Below are 22,817 nucleotides of genomic sequence, written 5' to 3'. Positions count from 1 at the left end.
TCCATAGTGTTCTGCAAAGCGTACAGAAAACGCGTCAGAGACATCATCTTGAACAATGCCGCCCGGCCGAGCGGCGAAAGCGGCAGGCGCCGCCAGCGTGCGACATCTACCCGCAGACGCTGGAGGGGGGGAAGCAGATTCCGTTCATACCGGGCCTCCGGGTCCAGAGTAATGAAGACACCCAAGTACCGAAATCCCTGCGGGGCGATCTGGATCGGACAGCCCCGCGGGAGAATAGGAGCCTCCCCAGAGAGAACATACACACACGATTTAGCCCAGTTGATGACGAGACCGGAGTTACGACCAAACGAGTGTAAAACATCAACTAGCACTATAAGTGATTTACGTGGGGAGGCTAGGTACAGAAGGATGTCATCAGCGTATAGAGATACGCGGTCCTCATACTCGGGGGTCCAACGGAGACCACGGATGGAAGGCTCCCACCGCAGCCACTCCGCCAGGGGCTCCAAGGCAAGCGCAAAAAGAAGCGGCGACAAGGGACAGCCCTGTCGCGTGCCCCGGCCCAGCTCAAACGGGGCCGATACTCTTCCGTTCACGACCACCTGCGCCATTGGGCCCGCATACAACAATTTGACCCAACTGATGAATCCTGGGCCAAATCCGAACTTCGCGAGCATCGCCCAGATGTATGGCCACTCAAGCGTGTCAAACGCCATGGTGGCGTCTAAGGACGCCAAAATGGCCGGTTCCCGTATAAATGGGACGCGCGCAAGCACCCCATGCAAACGCCGCAGATTAAGGGCTGTATTGCGATGGGGAATAAAGCCAGACTGGTCCTGATGAACCAGATCTCCCACCACACCGACCAGCCGATTGGCGAGTACCTTAGCGAGAATTTTGGGCTCCGCATTCAGTAGTGAGATAGGCCGATAAGAAGTAACCCGATCCCGAGGTCTCCCCTCCTTATGGATCACCACGATTGTAGCCAGACGCTGGTCAGGCGGGAGGGAGCCCAACGAGTGGGCCGCGAGGAACATTGCGCGGAGGTGAGGCGCCAATGTATCCGGTCGCAGCTTATACAGCTCGATAGGGATACCGTTCGGGCCCATGGCCTTGCCAGAAGCGACCGAGCGTATGGCGAGGGCGATTTCGTCGGAGGTGGGAGCGGCGTCCAGCGACACCCTGTCCTCCCCGGACAGGGAAGGCAGCGCGATATCCCTGAGCAGGGCACGGGAATCCTCTTCCGAGCAAGAAGAGACCGGGGAATTCACCTCGCGGAAATACTCCGCGAAACAGGAGACAATTTCTTCTGGCTCAGTTACACACACACCGTTCGTTTTCTCAATCAGCGGGACCACACGATTCGCTCTTTCCTTTTTATCCAACCACGCTATCAGTTTACCAGCCTTATCACCCACATCATACAGTCACCCCTGTTGCTCTCTACTAAGGCCCCTGGCCGCCTCCGTAACGAGGGCCCTATAAGCCGCCTGCTTGAGCTGGAGGACATGTAGTGCAGCGTCCGTCACCCCATCTTCTAGATTACCCTCCAGCTCCGCTATTTCAGCCTCCACCCGGGTCACCTCCTCCCGCTCGCGCCTCCGGGCGTGGGAAATAAGGGATAGGGCCTCCCCTCTAAGTACTGTTTTGAAGGCCTCCCACAGGGAGATAGCTGAAGGCACTGACCCCACATTCTCCTCAAAATAGCGCTGGAGGGATTTAATCAAGTCAGCGCGAATGGCGGGGTCGCGCAGGTACCAGGAATTGATTGGGACCACCCTGCTCTCAGCCCTCGGAAAAACATCAAAATGCAACAATAGCGGGGAGTGGTCCGAGATACCCCGTGCCAAATGGCGCACCTCCCCCACCCTCCCGACATGGGCCGCCGGGACAAGGACATAATCAAGCCGTGAGAGACTACCATGGGCCCCCGAGTGGAAAGTGTATTGCAACTGCGTGGGATGTTTTAAGCGCCAGCAGTCCACCAATCCCAGTGTATCCAAGAGGCCGGACAGCCACGCCTGTGCCCGGGGGAGGTCCCTAGGGGGGTGACGATCCACAGTCCCAGAAACCACCGCGTTGAAATCCCCCCCCACCACCAGAAGCCCCCCCGGAAGGCCAAGGAGGAGGCGCCCCAGATCTGCAAAGGTGGTCGACTGCAACCCTGGTGGGACGTACACTGACACAAAGACAACCACTTTGCCCTCCATTCTCCCCACCAAGACAGTGTAACGTCCCCTGTCATCGTGGAGCACCTCATCAATTTCTAACGGGAGCGAGTTCTTTACCATGATACCCACACCCCTCGAGCCTGACGTGAAGCCTGAATGGGCCACGAGGCGGTAGCCACGCCGATTCATGGCGCAGAAGGAATTGCCAATAAGGTGTGTCTCCTGCAGGAAGACCACATCAGGCGAAAGTCGCTTCAGATACTGTAGGACCACACCACGTTTGATCCTGTCCCCCAGTCCATTGACGTTCCAAGACAACAAAGTCAATTCCCTACCCCCCATCATACACAGAAACCATCATTCGTCCCCCCGAGAGCACAGTAGAACCAACACAAAAAAAGGGTTGCCTTGTGATAATAACGAACACCCCATCCCTGCCCACCCACCCCAACAAAACTCCCCCCTCCCTGCACCCCTGCATGAGCCCAGACAGCCCCCCCAACGTGCAGTGTGCCTGTCGCCCCATAGATAGTTAAACTAACTAGACCCCCAGAGGAGGAGGGAGAACCCCCAAGAGACCCCACACAACCTCCATAGGAGGGGAACTTAAGCAATCCGACGTATAGTCAAAAGTGGCATCATTTTTGTCCCGAGCGAGGCATAATATTAGTCCCTCAGTCTTGATCCGGCGAGCCCTCTCCCCCGGCCGCTCCACCCCCGCCACCCCGATCCCGTTCTCCGGACAGAGTATCCAGCCAGTCCCCGGCCGCTTCGAGACGATCAAAAAAGTGTGTGCGACCTTCCACCTCCACTCGCAGCTTAGCTGGGAAAAGCATGGCGTATTTGAGATTTAGGTCCCGAAGACGGCGCTTGACACCAAGGAAGCTCAGTCTCTGCTTCTGGACCGCAGGGGTGAAATCAGGATAGAAATTAATGTCCATATTGTCAAGTCTAATCGGTCCCTGTAGTCTGGAGGATTGGAGGATAGCGTCTCTGTCCCGAAAACTAAAAATCCGGGCGATGAGAGGTCTCGGAGCAGCTCCGACCTTAGGCCTTCCCCCGGGAACCCTGTGGGCCCTCTCCACTGCAAAGAATTTACTCAGCCCCCGTGGCTGGAGGTGGGTAACAATCAGGTCTTCCACAAAAAGGTCCGCCGCCGCTTCCTCACGTCCCTCAGGCACCCCGATGATACGGATATTGTTCCTCCGGGCCCGACTCTCGGAGTCCTCCAGGCGACGATCCATCAGCGCACTCGCCCGAGCAAGCCGGCGCACCTCCGTTTGCAGGGCCGCCACGTCTGTCGTAAGGCCCGATGCGGTGTGGGCCAAAGAATCGACTCGGTCGTTGGTCTTGGAGAGATCGGCCCTTATCAGGCCAACATCTACGAGGACCGAGTCGATCTTCTGCGCCAGTGTGTCAAAACGCTGGCCCACAGAGGCCTTCATCTCGGCGATGGCGCCCATGACATCCCGCAGAGTCAGATCCGTGGGCAGATCGGGGGCATCAGTAGGGCCCTCAGGGGACCTGCGTGGCACCTCAGGAGATCCCTTCTGGAGGGTATAGCGATCCATGCTGTTGGACTGGTGGGCTGCGCCACGTCGGGTCGATTTTACCTTTGCCCGATCGCCATCTTGTTTCGTGGCCATGGTCCCAGTCTCCCAATCGCACCAGCCACGTCGTGAAGGGCGGGCAAGTCGGTCCACGGGCTCCGGGGGGGGTGCTACCCCAGATCTGCGGGGCGGATCACAGCCGGCGGGCAGGCAGGGCCCCCCAGCGAGGCCACACCAACACACGAAGCCCCGCGACCCAACCTCGCATATACAGCAAGGAGGGTGCGAAAGTGAAAGTGCGGGTTACGCGAGCCACCAAGCCCTGTCCGCCGCTGTTATTCACTTTGTCACTGGATCGCCCCACAACGCAAATCCGGGGTTCGGCTAGGAGAAGGCCGCAAACCTCAATCGGTGCTAAAGTCGGTGTCCGAGGTCCGATTTGGAAGCGGAAAACGGGCGCCACCTCAGCTCGGGCTCACCAACACAGTCCCCTCATCTAGGACAGGATATGTTCAGGATAGTCATAGGAGGTCGCGGAGGTCCTCGGGAGCCTCGCACCTACGCGGCCATCTTGGTTGCGCGCTAGGCTCCTCCCGAGTCACAGATTTTTATCCTCTTATTCCTCATATACCAGAGGAGCGGCCATAATAGTCAAAAAGCAGACTCCCTTTGAGCTGGCGGGTACCATTCTGGATCCACAGGGGCGCTATATCATATGGGGACGGCTGGGTATGGATTCGATCACCATTGCGAGCTGCTATGGGCCCAATGTGGACACTCCGGAGTTCTTCGCTACTGTTTGGGGCAGAATACTGCCGATCGGCTCCTCTCATGTGATTGGGGGGGGTGACTTCAACATAGCCCTTGATCCGACTGCAGACAGGTCCAATACTGCGGCGCATCACTATACTCATGCACGGGAGGTTCTACGGGGGATATTGGAGGAAAGGGGCTTAGTTGACAGTTGGCGACACGCACACCCAGGGGTGCGAGAGGGAACGCACTTCACGTCTTATACTGGTACATGGGTACACCTAGATTATTGTTTGCTCTCGCGGGGGCTGTGCTCCTCCGTCTGTGAGGTTACACATCTAGCCAGGACATATTCAGATCACTGTCCAGTCATGGTGTCTCTAACCCCGCCAGGATATGAGGAGCCTCGGCCGCGCTGGCGGATGCAGCCCGCTGCGCTCTTAGATGCAGTATTTCAAGCTGAATTGGGGGATGAAATAAAAGATTTTTTTTCCAGAAATAAGGGTTCAGTGGACAGTGTAGAGTCGATATGGGAAGCGTTCAAGGTGACCATACGGGGGGGGTACTGTATTTCCAAGAGTTTTGGGGTGCTTCGGGACTTGCAAAGGACGCTGACGCGGCTGGAGCACGAGTTACGGGCGCTGGAGAGGCGAATATAACAGGGGGAGACGGGCCAAGTGCAACAAGTCTTCCGTGAGAAGTTATCGGAGTATACTGACACTGCCATGAGGGAGGTTAATTTCAAAGGGAAGTACTGGGTGGCACGGAGATATGGAGAGGGGGAGTGCCCGGGCAAAGCGCTGGCTGAGGTAACTCGGAGTCCCCGCTTCATGACACATGTTCTGGAGGTTGAAGGGCTGGATGGGGAATTCCAACGTAATTCATTGGAAATTCTTGAGACGTTCACTACTCATTATAAATAGCTTTACACATCACGGAGGCAAGGCCGGATGGAGCTGGATGGTTATCTGGGGGACGTGGCCTTAGGATGGCTAGGTGATACGCAGCGGGGTTTTTTAGGTTTGCCTTTTGAGCTCGACGAAATCAGGGAGGAAATCATGCAGTTAAAAAATGTGAGTGCGCCGGGTTCAGATGGGTTGCCTGCAGAGTTTTATAAACAATACATAGATATCATGGCTCCAGTGCTTCGAGAGGTCTATGAGGAGTCTCTTGAGGTTGGGATACTTCCACCCTCAATGAGGGAAGCCTTAGTCACGTCTTTATTGAAGCCGGGCAAATCCCTTAGTTTGTGTGACTCTTATCGGCCGCTCTCCTTAATGAACTGCGATACTAAGATCCTGGCTAAAGTGTTGGCCAATCGGCTGACGCTCCTACTGGATAAACTCGTACTCCCTGATCAGTCGGGCTTTGTTCCGGGTAGAGCGACTACCCATAATTTACGTACGCTTTTATCGTTGATAGACAGTGGTACCCGACTTCCCCCTTGCTGCAGTGTTCCTTGATGCCACCAAGGCATTCGATTCTGTGGAGTGGGATTATCTGTTCGGGGTGCTGCAACGTATGGGTTTTCCGCTCCCCTATATATCCTGGATTAAATTATTGTATCACCAGCCTACCACCAAGATATTTATACATGGTCATTCCTCCCAGCCATTCACCATTTCTAGAGTTACCCGGCAGGGTTGCCCCTTATCTCCACTATTATTCGCTATTGCGATTGAGCCTTTGGCATCCCGGCTACGTCAATTCCATCATGACAAAGCTTTTAGATGCTGTCTGCGCCCACTCCTAATTTCCCTATACGCGGATGAGGTAACATTGTATATTAGGGACCCACAGCAGAACATGAACCCTCTGTTGCGGGAGTTCATAGTCTTCAGCGGGCTCTCCGGCATCACGATTAATTGAGGCAAATCTCAGGTCTTCCCTTTGACTCCGGCGGTCCTGCGGTTTCCGCTTGACTTTCCCTTAGAGTGGTGCGATGCAGATGTCCGTTATTTGGGTATACAGGTGGCCAGGGATAAAGAGGATACAATAAGGCTCAATTATGGCACTGCCATTACACGTCTATCTAATAATGTTACATGTTGGATATCCTTGCCACTATCGCTCGCGGGGCGAGCATCCCTCATAAAAATGGTCATTTTACTACAATTCCTAGATCTGTTTCTGAATATACCGTACCATCCTTGGGCTTATTTCTTTGCAACCTTACGATCTGAATTGCTCCGGCTGTTCTGGGGTGGTAAGCAGCCGAGGCTTAAATGGTCGACGCTTACGAAGCCGTATGACCAAGGGGGATTTGATGTCCCGGATTTCGAGGCGTACTTTCTGAGTGCCCAGGCACACTATGTGTATTATTGGATACATCCTCCTAGATACATGCCGCAGGTGGCAGTGGAAGACTGGCTGGCGGATCCTATATACCGTTGAGTGGTTTGATATCCGGTCCTATGCGTGCCAGGTCAGCCCCCCCTACTACGATTACTGGCACGGTGGACGTGTGGCATCGGATAACAAAGTCCGTTGCGTCGCCCTTCCTGTACTCCCCTAGGCTCCCCCTGACCCATCATCCTAGTATGTGTCTGCTGCAGGAAGCTGGGTTCCTCAAACACTGTAAACATAATAATATTAGTACCTGGGGAGACCTCTTTCACGAGGGACAATTACGTTCCCTGGACCATTTTTTCCAGGGGTTACAACCCACTCCGTTGGAGGTGTTTCTCTATGTGCGACTGCGTTAAGGAATGAGGGAGGTGCTCCCGGAGTTTCCTAGGGAACCAGCGCCTCTCATTCCTTTACATCAACTGCTGGGATCTAAGGATGGGAAGCATCTGGTGTCAGGCTTGTACCGGGACATCCGAGCACACCAGGCAGATACGATTAGTCCAGCTCGTACGCAATGGGGGGCGAAATTACAAAGGGATCTTACTGAGGAACAATGGCGGTATTGTTGTACTCAAACGGGTCAAATCTCGGCTAGTTGCCGACTGCGGGTGATTCATTCTAAATTTGTGCAGCGACTGTATTACACACCTGTCAAAAAATACAAGTTTAAGCATGCGGATAATGACAGGTGTGAGAGATGCAGGCGCCCTGGGGCGGGTTTCCTACACTTGGCGTGGGAGTGTCCTGAGGTGGGAGAGTATTGGGTACAAGTTTTTGATGCCCTTGAGCAGATGGTGGGCGGCGCATTGGAGAGGGACCCGCTTGTGGCTCTTCTGGGGTATGTTGCTCGGATCCCTGCGGCATACCGGAAATTTATTGCTATAGCCCTATTACCGGCCAAACGAAGAGTAGCGTGTAAATGGGGCAGGGGTCGGGCCCCGAAATTTAAGGCCTGGATGACAGATTTGATGTACTGTCAGGAACAAATGACTATCTATGCTGAAACTTTTCCAGGGGCGTCCAAGCCGAAAGATATCTGGGGCCCTCTGCAGGGGTATTTTTTCTCACAGCATGCTGAGAGGGTCGTTGCTGGCTTGCCTGTGACTAACTAATTGCAGGGTGGGGATCTCGCCTTGTATATGTAGCCGTTCATGTGCGGGGGTACTGTATATGTTGCCTATACCCCGACGGGGATGGTCCCTATATGGAGGGGAATGCAGCCAGTACTGTTGTTGTAGCAGGGTGCCTGTGGACCTTTGGTACCTTCAATGAACTCTGGTTCGCATTGTACTTTGTTGAAGGGTTGGGCTTGGCTGTCTATTATATAGGACGCATGTACTTCTGATACTTTTATCGTAATATTATATATGAGAATTTATGGTGTAACGGTGAATGCCCGGCGCCTGTTTGATGCCATGTATTGTTGTGTTTTTGTTTACAACAAAATCATAAATAAAGTTAAAAAAAAAAAAAAGTATATGAACTGGACGCTGGTCATTACAAGTTCCCCAGGTACGGCTTCACTGAAACCCAGGGTCAGCTCCTCCGCTATGGCCTACCAGCCTCTTAGTGTGCTGGCTAACTGATATTGTCCACCTGCCACCACAGACCTGTTTACGAACCCCCCGCAGGCGACACCCCACGCTCTATGAGGCCAGAAACAATACCAGCTCCACAGGAAGGTGCTCACACCTGCTCCAACAGGATGGCTAGTGAATCTGCAATCCAGGGCCAGTGACTTCAAAGCCTCTGCCACCTTTGATATGTGATCCTAGCTTCCACCATACCTGGGAGATGCTACCCCCTGCCCTGAGGCCCATTTGGCACCAGGACAGGTGGTAAATTAGTTATGCTAGGCGGCATGGTGCACTGCCCCTAAGCTGGGCTGCCTGGTGTGCCACACGAAAGAAGGGCTCCACCATTTTGATGGAATTTAGAATTCTGGGACCGGGTTATGCCCACTCCCCACAGGAAGTGGTCATATAGGGGGTGGAGTGACCCCAAGGCTAAGTAGCCCATTGGATACCACCCTTCACTCTCCTTAATGCCCCTAAATTGAGTATTTAGAGGCCCCCTGACACCAGGAACTTAGATTTGACTAACTGAAGATATAAGGGGACAAAGAAGAGTCGAAGAAGCAAGAACTGCGGACTGATGGTGTACTTTGGCTGCTAACCCTGCCTGTCTACCTGCTCCTGTCTCGACAATTGCAACACCTCCGACTGGCCCTGCAGCTGTGCAGCCTACAAAAACCTTGGAGTGCCTCCAGCACTTCGTCAACCCGTCAGCATCTCCCTTGCAGTGGAGGAGTAACTCCCCTGCAGGCATTGACCGCAACGTCCGGTTCACCTTTCTGCTATTCACCTGGACCACAGATGTAGCAGCCACCCAGGAAGAGGTTACTGTGCTCTGCGGTCAGATCCATCTCCCCGCCAAGTGAGATGATGCCAGGACCAATCGGGGTCACCCTGCACCAGTACCCAGGGTACCGGAGCCCTTTCAGCAACCAAAGCTTGTTTGATTTCAATCCAGACTCCTACACTGCAGCAAATGAGCAGCCGACAAGGTACGTCAGCATCGCAGAGGCCAGCATAGAGAGTGGCCCAGCTGTCCTGATTTGTCCCTCTTTGCAGGTCTAACAGAGATCCGTGAGTGCCTTTGACGCACAGGCTCCAGTCGACCAAAACCCTCTGTACCTGAGCTCCCCGGCCCCGGTTCATGACAACCGACTGTGCTGCCCTGCATTCAGGATCCCCATGAACTAAGCACCTGTTGGGAGCTCCCGGACTTGTCCCCAATTCCCCCTCTGCACCCTGTTTCTAGACGGCTTGCATCCTTGCCTATGGTGTAGCGTGCACAGCTACTAACCCATTCAGCACCTCTGCACTTGGACACTCCAGGGCAGGTAAACCTGAGCTGCTAGTGGTACATTGGACCGTGGCCCCCTAGCAACCTAAGTCCTAAAGTGGACCCCTGAGAACTGTTTGCAAAGAACCGTATGCAGTATATGTCTTTTTCTCCATAGGAAAGTATTATCGTGTAAAAATACATTTGAGTGAACATTTTACTTACCAGCTGTAATTGGTATTACAAAAAGTACTGTAATGTGCCTGTATTAGGCCCCGTAGGAATCAGTGCCATTTCTACATACAAATGGTCCTTTCTTAAAGTTGCCTTCTCTTTGCCACATCGACCTTTGAAGCACATTTGTTTTCGTGCCTCTTGGATTAGTTTTTGGAAACTCTGACCTTGCTGACACTGTACACTTCATGAGCACACTATCACACTGCCTTGACATTAGACAGAGCCCTCACGTACGTAACACAAATGTGTTTTATCATTGCGTCTATATGGCAACGTACCTATCTGTGGAGTACAAACAATGGCAGCCTGATTACAATCTCGGCCCGAGGCAAGGATAACATTTTCTATATATATATATCCTTTGTTTTCTAACATAAATCAGAGGAGACACTTCTGCTGACTTCAAGAGGTTCCTGCATGCCGAAGCTTTCGCCTAGCAGCTGACCGACATCTCCGTGAGGGGTGTCCAGTTCGCGACCAAGACTAGGTCTTACAATCTTACCCATCATGTGATGGAGTTGGATCATTCAGAAGGTGGTTTCTTGGCAAAACACACATCTGCAACCTAGACACGTAGGTTCGGGTTTCTCGTAATAGGAGTGCGCTACATAGCTATACTATTGTATATGTATGCATATATAAGTTGTGCCAACAAAATGGTAGACCTATTAATCTTGTTGTTAGACCTGTCAGCCATTTGGGTGGTCCCTCCTCATCATTATTTATTTTGTCCCACTTTTGCCTCAAACCCCGTTATAATTTTTCCTTTTTGGGAACCACCAGACTTTTTAGTGTTGATGCAGGGTCAGGGAGCCATTTTCCCTACCCCTGGAACTTCTGTCTGAGGGCCTGAGACACAAAATGGTGGCCACCCATTGTCACCTGTGACATCATCAGAACCCACTGGAGATTTCTAGAACCTTCCGTAACATTCTGGAACCCTGTGACAGGGAGAGGCAGTTTAGAATGTTGGGAGGCCATCTCAGAGTGGCAGTTGGCAACTGACTGGAGAAGAGAGAGGACAGAGACAGAAGGAGGTCGGAGTAAGGCAGCAGAGGTGGAAACCAGTGCTTGGAGTGGGGTCCAGAAACCCACCCTTGATGCTAGTCTCTACTGACCAAGCCCAACCTAAAGCCCTGTGTGGGATCAAGAACAGAAGAACCATGTTAAAGGACTGAATATTTGGAACAGGCCTTAAAGAAGAAGAACAGCAAGTTCCTGACCTGTTCAGCAGTGTCCTCCTGGAGTCCTGACGTCGAGAAGCCTAGAGACCTGGGGCCTGAGGTGGAGAAGCGGCGCTGACAGAAAGCAGACGTCTTACCCGGAGCCGCCAGAGGTCGAGTGAGGGCGCCGACGGAGGTCGTGGAGAGACACCGGAGGTCGAGTAAGGAGTCACCCGAGGCCGGGTGAGGGCGCCGACGGAGGTCGTGGAGAGGCGCCGGAGGTCGAGTGGAGAGTCACCCGAGGTCGAGGTGAGGGCGCCGACGGAGATCGTGGAGAGGCGCCGGAGGTCGAGTCGGGAGTCACCTGAGGTCGAGGTGAGGCGTCGACGGGGGAGTGAAGTCCGCCCACCGGAGTCACCGGAAACCGAGGTGAAGCGCGCCGGAGGTCGGGAGTGGAGGTCGCACTCCGGAGACACCAGGAAGTGGGGAGCCCGAGTCCCTGCGACGCCGGAAGGCGACATCGAGCCAGGGCCGCCCAGCGACATCGAGCCAGGGCCGCCCAGCGACATCGAGTCGAGACCGCCCAGCGACATCGAGTCGAGACCGCCCAGCGACATCGATCCGGAGCCGCCTCACGGCCTCGACACGGTGCCGAGCGGAGCCGATCATCGTGAAAAGGGCAGTGAGGGGTAGAGGGGGCGTCTGAGGTCCCGTGGAGCCCTAAAAGACCATTCTAGGGGCTAAAGGGGTGCTAGAACCAGCCTGAGTGCGCCAGGGGTGAACTGAGACTGGTACAGTGACCTACATAAAGAGCTGTGTAGTTTGGAGGGCCAGATCTTTAGGTTACTCTTGTTCTACCTCAGCTTAGGCCCCAGCCTTGATCAATCTAGGTGGGACACCCCCATGCCATCCAGGTGTCCTTAAGTTGTGTATGGGCAAAGTAAGACCAAGTGACCTCATGTAAATGATTTGAATTGTCACTGTCATTAATTGTTTTACCTTATTTATTGGAAGTGCTTTATTTATTGTCATCCACTATTTATTCCTGCACTATATTTATTGTCTGACTGTATTTATTTGCCATCGGTATTTATTGCACCCTATTTATTCCTCGCTTATTTATGACCTGAACCTATTTATTGAAATTCCAATGTGGTATTATTTATTTGACCAGCTCTTTCAAGGAAAATCTTATTGTCTTGTATTTATGTAATGAAACCTGCAACTAAGAGAAAATAAGATAAAGACATATATATTTTCAACTTGACTTGCATTATTTTTACGGTGTAGTGTCGTTTTTGGAACGGATGAACGCATGGTTATTGTGAGGGTGTGACGTACGCTTAACACGGTGCCTGACCCCCAACCGCTCGAGCCAAGCTACCACTGTGCTGGGAACCTGGTGACTGCTAACCCGGTTGCCCGGTTTCCAACACTTGTTCACTGTTCTGACATTTAATACAACTTGTATCTGCTCCTTTCTTTTAATGATCGCCGCACGTTTTCTTTATGCAGGAATCACTACGGTTCATTAAATATTGACAACGCCTTAACGTGTATTGTTTTTATATTTCTCTGAGCAAAAGAGAGCACAAGTTACTGAGCGAAAAGTTCAAAGTCTTGTATCAAAGTTCCTGAGGGAATAGAGTTGCATGTTCAGTGGTTGCCAGAACTGTTTGCTCCCTGTCAATTCAATTCAATATTTATTAAAGATTTGGAACTCCAAGGAGGTCCACTTAAAAGAATACATACAAATTATTACATAAAATATAAAAAAACATGCAGAAATGCATTAACGATCAACTCCAAATTCAAATTTTTCAACGCATAGCAGTTTCGGGAAATCAAATTTGAGATTAGCAGCAAGAAGAATGAGATAGCAGAGCATATCCTGAATTGCGCAAAGAGCATTTAGACAGCAGCCAGTACATGTGCAAAATACAATTAAAAATGTCTGCTTCAGCAGACAGTTAACTCCGAAAAACAGTTGTGTTATTGCAGAATCATGTGCACAAAACAATCCGAAATCCAACTTCAATAGAGAATCAAGTTTTAAAATTTGCAACAAGACAGTGGGCGAAAAACAAAACATATCCCAGATGTGCAAAGAATGATTAAGTAATAGTCAAAACATGTGCAAAATACATTCGGGGAAAAGGAGAGAATATTGAAACTACATAGTAGGGCAACAGGCTCAGGGGTAACAGTCTATTTAAAGAATATGTAAAAGATTAAAATATGTACATAAACTCCTTAAAAAAGTTGAATAATTTTACACAGACTGCTTCATTTTTTGGACAGAAGAGAAAGTGGCGGGCTGAAGCTACATCCTTAAAACCATTTAGTAAGAACATCGGCCAAAGCCAGCGAAGACGACTTAAGACCAATGCGGGACAGACAAACAAGACATGATCCAGGTTCTGAATGCTCAGTTCACAAAAAGTAAAATTTTTTCCATTTTTCATGTTCTGGGACCAGTTTACTGTTCAATCATTTAGAGGTAAAAGATTCATGCGGCATAAAGAGAGCCAACGTCGAATTCCATATTCTAGGTTCCAGGATAAATATTTCTGGGAAGTTTTCAGGGAGCTTGTCCTGGCTATTATCTTTAATCTATCTTTAATGTTACAGAACTTAATATCCCTATTAAAGCTGATCTTAGTACTTAAGTTTTTTAAAAAAGGATTTAAATTCTAATGGCGGGAGGGTAATCACTGATTCTGCCTGTACACAGAAAAGTTTTAGTGCCAGAGAGAAATCACAATATAGGGAATATTTCACCCCAATACCACCAAAGATTTCTTGACACATGAAACCTCTTAATGAATGAGGTTCGCTATTTATTAACTGGGATCCCCAACGTAAAACTCTGGAAACACCTTGAATATAGGTGCTTATCAGGCCAAAGTCCAATCTAATAGCTGCTGATGGAACTAATGTGTTAAAATTGTACAATTTTACGTAAAATCTGGCCTTCAATCCTATCTAAAAAACTCCAGTCCTTTACAGGGATTGATTCAATAGACTAGAGCAGAGTTGGTGGAATTTTTGCTGTAAAAACCGTCAGTAGATGGAAAAAGTGCCTTTTGCCCATTTCACTATAAAAAATGTGCTGACCATTAGCGTGGTACATAGCTTTACAAGAACTATGTTCGATATGAAGTTTATTCTTCATATTGCTTGCTATTATTTTTCCTAAATATAGGTATGAATCAACCACCTCCAACTTTTCAGGACCAATTCGCCATTTGAAATTACTTGATTTTCTACTTCTGTCACATTTCATGATTACAATTTTACTTTTTGATACATTGATCTTCAAGAAATAAGCCATCGTGCAATTCTGTGATGATATCAGCTTTCTATTCAGCCCAATAGGGGTTAGGTCCATCACCACAATATCGTCTGCATAAAGGAGACATGCAAAAGGACGGCTGCCTATCTTTGGTGCATCTCCCTCTAGCTGGTAAAAACAATCAGGTAAATCTGCTATATATAAAGAAAATAGTAGCGGTGCTAACAGGCAACCTTGTTTCAGACCATTTTCTATAGGAATTACAGATGTTAAACCTTGGTTTCCTCCCATTAATACCTGGCACCAAGTTTGAGAATGTAATGCGATAATTAAGGATAGCAGGGGAGCAGGCAATCCCATATTATGTAATTTCCTCCATAGTAACGGTCGGTCTCCCTTATCAAAGGCCGTTGAAAAATCTACGAAGGCCATGTAAACCTTTGCCCTACGAGAAATTGTGTATTTCTCCTCAATTAGTTTCAACATGGAGATGTTATCCAGGGTGGAATTATTTTTCCTAAAACCTGCTTGTTCTATAGGGAGGACCTTCTTTTCCATCACCCAATCCGTGAGGTGATCGAGCATACTGCGTGCAAATATTTTCCCCGCTGCATTTAATAAGGCTATTTGTCGATAGTTACCCGGATGGGTGCTAGGGCCCTTTTTGTGCAAAGGGATTAAAGATGCTTCCGGACCAAGATGGCGATATCTTTTCCTGAGAGTAACAAAAATTAAACAATGGGACTAGATACGATGCCCACAAACGTGGCTCTTTTTTGATTACCGTCATGGGGATTTCATCCGGACCCATTGCTCCTGAAGATCTCATTTTTTTAAATAAATCCAACCCCGTCATTCAATGAAAGTACATAGTTGGATAAAGGAGTTTCAAAGGGGTCAGGTGGAGCGGGGAGATAACTGGTAGAATAAAAAAATTGCAGAGTAAAGTTCTACCAGATGGAGTTTCTATTCCTCTCCTTTAATAGGAATGGGAAGAGATTTCACTCTTGTACCACAGCAGTCATCGATTACTTCCCAAAACTTTTTGGAAATATTTTTCAAGCCGCCTCTTTTTACTGCACCCATGTGCCATCTTCCTTTATTTGGTTTAAGGAATGTTTTTGCCTCTGCCTTTTCCTCTTTAATAGGTTTATTAAATTACTTCGTTCCATAGAGAAATTCAGGAGCTCCCTGTCTAGGTTTGGGGGCCTAACAGTGGAATGCTAGCTAGCTGGTCCTAGGGACAACATATCCTGCGGGGGTGCATGGAATCAGTCCAGCAGCACCCTAAGTTTATGTTGATCCCAGTCGCGCAGTTCCTACTGATTGATAGAAATTACGCGACATGGCGCCGCCAGCGTTGGTTGGTATCTTATTTTTTATAGATCAACTGAGTAGCTCTATCGTGCTTCCTCAGAGATCCCCATACACCTTTTAACCGGAGACGTCCGTGGTGGTAAGGAACATCCCCCTCAGCTGAGTAGGTATATCCTATGTATTGGCTGTTGGTAAATTCAAGCTTAAAAGGATATCATTTCCATTGTGTTAGCTGATTTCTGTATTCCTTCATTCTCATACCATGGCACAAAATATATCTGAAATCTGCAGACATGTGGTCAGTCAGAAACAGCTACAACATGGCCTCATCCTAGACGGTGGGGAAGTTACCTTCATGGTAGAGGCACATGAAGCATTTAGGACTCAGGTATTTTACTCCTGGTTTAAATTACCTGCTACAGATGATGCTACATGGGTATTTCATGAATATAACGTGAGCGAAACACTAGAAGAATACACTCCTTACGAGGAGATAGAAATACCATTAACATACCAAGAGCATATTAATTGGTTTAAAGGTGTCTTACCACATTGTACACAAAATAGAAGACTGGGCACACTCAGCTATGGGGGGGCCAAAGGGGATGGGGGCCACATGACCACTCCTAGCAGGTTACACACCATACCGAAATATTGATCACCTGACTGCAGGTCAGGTAAGAGGATTATACAATAATTTAGTAACAATATACAGAAGTCTTACACAATTTGTGCTGCGAACATTAACACTTGCTCCTGCGCGGACTATTCAAAAGGTAGCTCCTCAGTTAGCTACACCAGGCATTAGCCCACAAACTTTGTAACAACAGTCGGTGGCTATGCCAGGACAATTGCACATCTGTATAACAAGAGTTTGGGGTAAGTGGATAGCGAGCAGTTACAAATATAGAGGTGCTATCGTGGTACTGCCACCCGGCCACCTGGGGTGTATATCAGCCTTGGGCATTGCCCTAGGCAGAATTTGTACAGCAAAATAGTACCAAAGCAAAAAACAGGAAGTCTGTATAGTTCCACAACTTCAGAACGTGTAAAACGCAGTAAAAATAAATTTTTTAAGTCCGACAAGTTCTTCTTTCCTCAAAGATGATTTTGTTCTTTTGCATATTCAGTATCATGAACAGTAAGAGGACAAAAGACAGCCGCCACATGTTTTGTTTGTGGGGCTTTTTCAAAGCTGCAGAAAATGTGTACATATAAGTGTATAACAAAAGTAACCAAATCTGAGAGGTATAGAAGTTTGCAACAACAGAGAGCAAACTCCCAGAGTGAGAAGATTTTAAGAGAAACCCATCGAGAATTGAAATTTCTGATTGTCACAGAGAAACAAAAAGGCCAAAAGTAGAAAAGAAATGACCCCTGAATTGGTAAGAAATAAGTGCAGACCCACGATCACAAGTAAAATAGAGTAGACCAGGTAAGATCGTGGGAGTCCAGAGAGGGCAATTTCAGGACGGCAGAACGTGCGATTTGTGCACCTATATTTAGGAAAGAACTGTGCGTAAGCATTAGAATAAAGTGAAGCAAAAGGCGTGAACAACTCGATGTGCGAGACGTGGGATGCAGAAGGTATTTAGTGTTGACCAGCATAAATAGTAAAATATTACCTAAATACTCAACAGCGACAGTGAAAGGTAGTCTTGAGAGTCCAGTTTAACTCGAATTGAACAGGAGTTGTAAGTAGGCTAGAGAGACAGGTGCGTCTCGAGGTGGCCAGTCACTAGCAAAATTCACGTCGAAACTGTGAGGCAAAAAGGGATGGAAGTGACTCCGTGAATTAGAGGATTACCAAAGTAGAAAACTCAGTAACCCAGTCCACTGGTAGTCAACAAAAGCCTACCGGATAAATGGAAACCTCAATAGGCATGGTAGACTGAATTATGGGCACATTGACTAAGTTATTGCTACAGCATGGTGAAAAGAAAATGTTCGGAAGAGCCTAACCGAAAAGGTTATGTAGACCGTTGTTCCGGTAAACTGCAATGGAGAGCGCAGATACCAATCCGTATGGGAGTAAAATGCAGTAACTTAATCGGTAAAACCATTAATACGGGGTAGGGGGAAAAACGGTGGCCATATTTACCAGTGGTGAAGCTACATATATTGCTATCGGATGTTAAAACTTTTGCAACAGATGTTGCAAGTCAAAGTGCAAACTGTGTTTATGTGAGCCAAAGGGCAAAAACCTGAGTTAGGACAGTCCATAGAGAGGAGCAAATAATAAAGAAATATCCTGAGAAATATATCTGTCGCCAACATGAAGCGAACTGTAATAATCATAGCATCATGTTAACAGGGAGGCTTGGATAATAGTATATAGGAAAACATTCTTTAAAACATTAAGGTATGGTCCAAAATTAATTTGGGGACAGCCAAATTTAACATACATAGCTTGTCGCAAGTCGAATGTTTGAGGCAGCATTATCCCATTTATTTATTTATTTGGAACATTTATTGAACGCAGGGCTACCTCCAACGGAGGTGTCCTGGCGCTAAGGCTGCAGGATAGCGCATCGGCACAGGAGAAAGGGCTAAGTGCAATCGAACAACCAGGTCTTCAAAGCTTTCCTGAAAGCTGATTCTGGTTCCGTTTTGCGGATATGCAAGTGCATGGTATTACAGAGCTTTGCGGTTCTAACCACAAAGGCTCTGCCGCCTATCCTGGCCTTACCAAAGCGGGGAGTAGTGAGCAGATTCAAATGGTTGGCTCTCAGGACCCGGTCGTGTTGGTAGCTTTGCAGTCTGAGTCTCAGATATATCAGGCCCGACCCATGGTGGCTCTATATGCCATGGTGCGTGCCTAAAATTCAATTCTTCTGCTGACGGGCAGCCAGTGAAAAGTTTGCAGGTGGAGAGATATGGAATGACGGAAAGGCAAGTTGCAGATCAATCTACCCACAGTACACTGAACCATTTGTAATCTGTAGATCAAATATGCTGGGAGACCAAAGTAGAGGCTGTTAGAGTAGTCTAGGCAGGATGTAACCAAGGCATGAAATACAGTCCACCTACAATCCAGCAGGTGAAAGTGGAAGAATTTCATTAGGGTGCGCAGCTTCCAGAAGCATATGGAGGAGACCTGACTGATCTGGACCTTACAGGAGAGAGCATTGTTGAATTTGAACCCCTAATTCCATACTGCCTCTTCTGGAACAGGAGGGGGATTCGGTTCTGGCGGCCACCACAGTATGGTGGGAGGTGGGAACGGGTGGTTAAAGAAGAGCACCTCAGTTTTCTCAGTGTTTAGCTTTAGGCAGTTTTGAGTCATCCAATCCGAGATGTTGCTCAGGTACTGTCTAAAGTTGACAAAAGCAGCCTCCGATTGTTCTTTCAAAGAGAAAATCAATTGAGTGTCTTCAGCGTAGGAAATCACTTTCACTCCAAGAGTCTCAACCAAGATCGCGAGAGGGGTAAGGTATACGTTGAAGAGTAGAGGGCTCAATGCCAAGCCCCAAGGGACCCCGCAAACAAGAGGCTTCAGAGTGGAAACAAAGGGGCACAAATAAACCGGTTGTTTGCAGCTCTCCAGGAAAGACCAGAGCCAGGACAGAACCGTACCCCGTACTCCCATATGCTTAAGTTTCTCCAGGAGAATCGGATGGACCACAGTATCGAAAGCTGCGGACAGGTCGAGCAGCACCAGCATAGCTGCATTGCCCTGATCTATGCTTTCGCATACGCTTTCCGTAACTTCCAAGAGTGCGGTCTCCGTACTGTATCTTGCTCTAAAGCCAGATTGAGAGTCATGGAAACAATTAGGAGATTCCAAAAATTCAGAGAGCTGACTTTGAACTACCTGCTCAAGAATGTTTGCCGGTGCCAGCAGCAGAGAGATAGGTTGAACCTTTTTAAGTTCTGCAGGATCGGCATCAGGCTTCTTCAGGATAGGCAGTAAGAATTCTTGTTTCCATGTCTCTGGATATATATCTGATTTCAGAGAAGAGTTCCAGAATAGGTTCAGGGGGGCATTAAAACAAGAGGCCAGCAGTCTGAAATACTGAGCCGGGCAGGAATCGCCCGGAGAGCCCGATTTATAGCTCTGCAGTTTCTTAAGGGACACATCCAGGGGAAGGGGGTGAAACTCTGAACAAATATCCATACAATCCGGAGCAGGATTAAGCTCATGCAGAGACATGTTAGACGGGAAAGTGGAGTAGATAGATTGAATTTCATCCTGAGAGAATTCTGAGAGGCCATTACAAAGGGTAGAAGATGAAGTCACAGGGCTATCACGAGCAGCGGGTTTGGTAACGCATTGAGCAATTTTGAATAATGCTTTGGCTGAATTGTCAGCCGACTTGAGCTTGTGTGAAAATTAGTCTTGCATAGCATTACGTTTGAGTCTGTGGAACTTTTTTAGAGCTTATCTATAGGAACACTTAGCCGCGGGATCATATGCATGTCTCCAGGAGCATTCCAATTCCTTACAAACCCTTTTCTCTGCCCGAAGTTCCATAGAAAACTATGGGGGCAAATGTTTTTTTTTTTCTGAAGTATGTTATAGATCTGGGAGGTGCCACCTTATCTAAGACATTAGTAACCCAGCAATTGAAGCTGGATATGTCTTTGTTGGGATTCCCTGTCAACTGAAGGGTGGGAATTATGAAGCAAAGGAGTCATAGAATCAGTAGTGACCTTCCTCCAATACCTCCTTATCTCTGGAATATGCTTAGGGCCATTGCTGCAGTGTGTGGCATGAAAGCTGAATGAGATAAGTAAATGATCCGTCCAAGGCAGAGGTAGAGGGGCCTCAACCAGAAGGTAGGGGTCATTCGAAAAGATGAGGTCCAGCATGTGGCCAGCGTCATGAGAAGGGGCAGTGACTCTTTGCGTCAAGTTGAGCCCATCAAGAGTTTCCGCCAGCTGGAGTGCTTTAGTGTATTTTTTACTTTCCATATGGACGTTAAAATCGCCTAGAATAGTGAAGCTGGTGTATTTCAATTAAAGATCAGCGGCTATGTCACAGAATTCTGCTAAGTGGTAGCTTGGCGTATGTATCCCCCGCCCGGACCTGTTTCATGGGGTGCGCTGGGGTGGATAAACAATCGATAGGATTCCCATAGCTCGCCCTTAATTTAAAAAGACAAGCTTTCCACCCCGCTCCATGATTGGCTAACTCTGGGAGAATCTGTAGTTTATTAACACATGCCTTATTATTCATTTTCGCTAGACCAAGATATGCGACTCCCAAGGTACAAATAGGCAGCGGGGCTGGCCGTGATGCGGATGTGGACGAGCGCAGGCGGGCTTGTCTTTGGCATGAAGCGGGCCCGCTGTGCGCGTCTGCTGCGGCCCCGCTTTAATGTTCCGCGATGACTGAAGCTAGAGCGCTGCCCAACAAATGCGCAGCTTCAGGTAACTCGACTTCCTGACGTGCAGGGACACGGACTGTAAGGTGGTTTCCTTCCCGATGCAGCAAAAAATAAGGTAAGTCAGCAAAAATAGATGTGAGCAGGTTTTTTAGGTCTCGCCTGAGCCAGCGCATCCGGTAGCACATGCAAGTAAAGGTGCAAGTAAAGGTGTTGCTCTGATACCTCATCTAATGTGTGTATACTCAACGAGTAATATAGCATAGCGCTTCTGCCAAGTAGAATTAACTTCTTTTGGGAAGCAGTATGACACAGACTGTGTGTTTCAATAATAGACGAAGGTGTTCTATCACAGTGAACCATGTGTTCGTGCAGATATTACATGCCAATACCTATGCTAGTTAGCTGTATGTATCATTGTGAACAATATAATTCCATGGTTGTAGCGGCTGGCAATTCTAGTGACCCAGGCCTAATGTGAATGATCATCTGGTCAACAAACACCATGAAATGTCTTCATTTAAACCCTCCTTGTCAGTGGATAATCTCAATACCTATCTCTGTTCAATGCGGAACAATGATTTTTTGTCCATACCAGGGTGTGCTTCCAATACACACCAGCGCAGAGTCGAGTGGGTGTTTGAAGTGATCAAAATGTGTCATCATCTTTGTGTTGGTTTTGTGGCATCTGAAATTACTCCTATGTTCAGTGATACAGATTTTAACCGGTCTCGTAGTCATCCCCACATATAGGAGTTCACATGGGCAGATAAATACATAAATGCAGTTTGTCGTGTTACAATTAGTGTGTTTCCTAAAGTCCCATTTGAACCCATTCCTGAATGTCATCTCTTTAGTCACCTTGGTAAGAGGACAAACTGAACATGACCCACAGGGGTGATGTCCCTTGATTGGTGGTAGGTCCCACAGAGTTCTTTGTGCATTAGTCTGTTGGTTTCTGGGTCTAATATGTATGATCATATCATTTAGATTATTCGTGCGTTTAAACACAAATCTCGGTAAGGGAAGGTGAAGTGTACCTGTATTGAGTATACCCCAGTGTTTTCTGATAATATTTCTCGCTCTGTTAGTCAGGGGTAAATGTGGTTACACAAGTGAGCGAATCCCCAGGATCTTTCTGTCTGTTCTCCAACAGTGTTTTCTCGATTGTTATTCTTTGATCTCTTGCGAGTGACTGAGATGCTCTGTTTGGGGTACTCTCTTTTGCGTATGTCTGCAGCCAGAATCTCAGACTCTTTCTGGTAGTCTGACACCGAGCTGCAGTTCCTTCTAATACGAAGGAACTGCCCGAAAGGTAAGTTAAGTTTCAATGCTCTCGGGGGGTGGCTGCTGAATAGTAACAAACTGTTTTTATTGGTCGGTTTTAGATAGAGAATAGTGGTGATCTGTCCCTCATCCAACCGCACCAGTAAGTCTAGAAAGGGTATAGTGGTTTCTGAAATAGTATTAGTAAATTTCAAGTAAGGGTTCAAGGTATTGATCCATGTACAGAACTCCTCACATCTCGTGTGATCTCCTTTCCATAGAATCAGAATGTCATCGATGAATCTTTTCCATAGGATCACATTCGCCTGGTAAGGGTTATTAGGATTATAAATCTCCCTCTCCTCAAAGGATGACATGTACATGCAGGCCACACTCTGCGCGAAGGTGCTACCCACTGAGGTGCCCTACGTTTGGTGGTACAGTTCTTTGTGGTACTCAAAAAAGTTTTCTGTCAACGCTTGGATGGCACATTCAAGTGTGAACAGAAATTACATGCTGTTTGCTTTCTATATAATTTAGACCTTATGATGTTCCCATCCACAAATAAAGTTGTATGCACA

At 48.2% G+C, this 22,817-nt stretch overlaps 1 protein-coding gene across 11 annotated transcripts in view; it reads right to left on the bottom strand.

The window, feature by feature from the left end:
• SPATA20 (spermatogenesis associated 20) overlaps positions 1 to 22,817 on the bottom strand; it is a 2,191,885-nt gene that overhangs the window by 1,880,498 nt on the left and 288,570 nt on the right. The gene's annotated exons all lie outside the window — the stretch shown is intronic.

Source organism: Triturus cristatus, chromosome 7 (genome assembly GCF_964204655.1).
Source record: "Triturus cristatus chromosome 7, aTriCri1.1, whole genome shotgun sequence".
Classification (NCBI taxonomy): Eukaryota; Metazoa; Chordata; class Amphibia; order Caudata; family Salamandridae; genus Triturus; species Triturus cristatus.
This window is presented reverse-complemented; position numbering and strand designations above follow the sequence as displayed.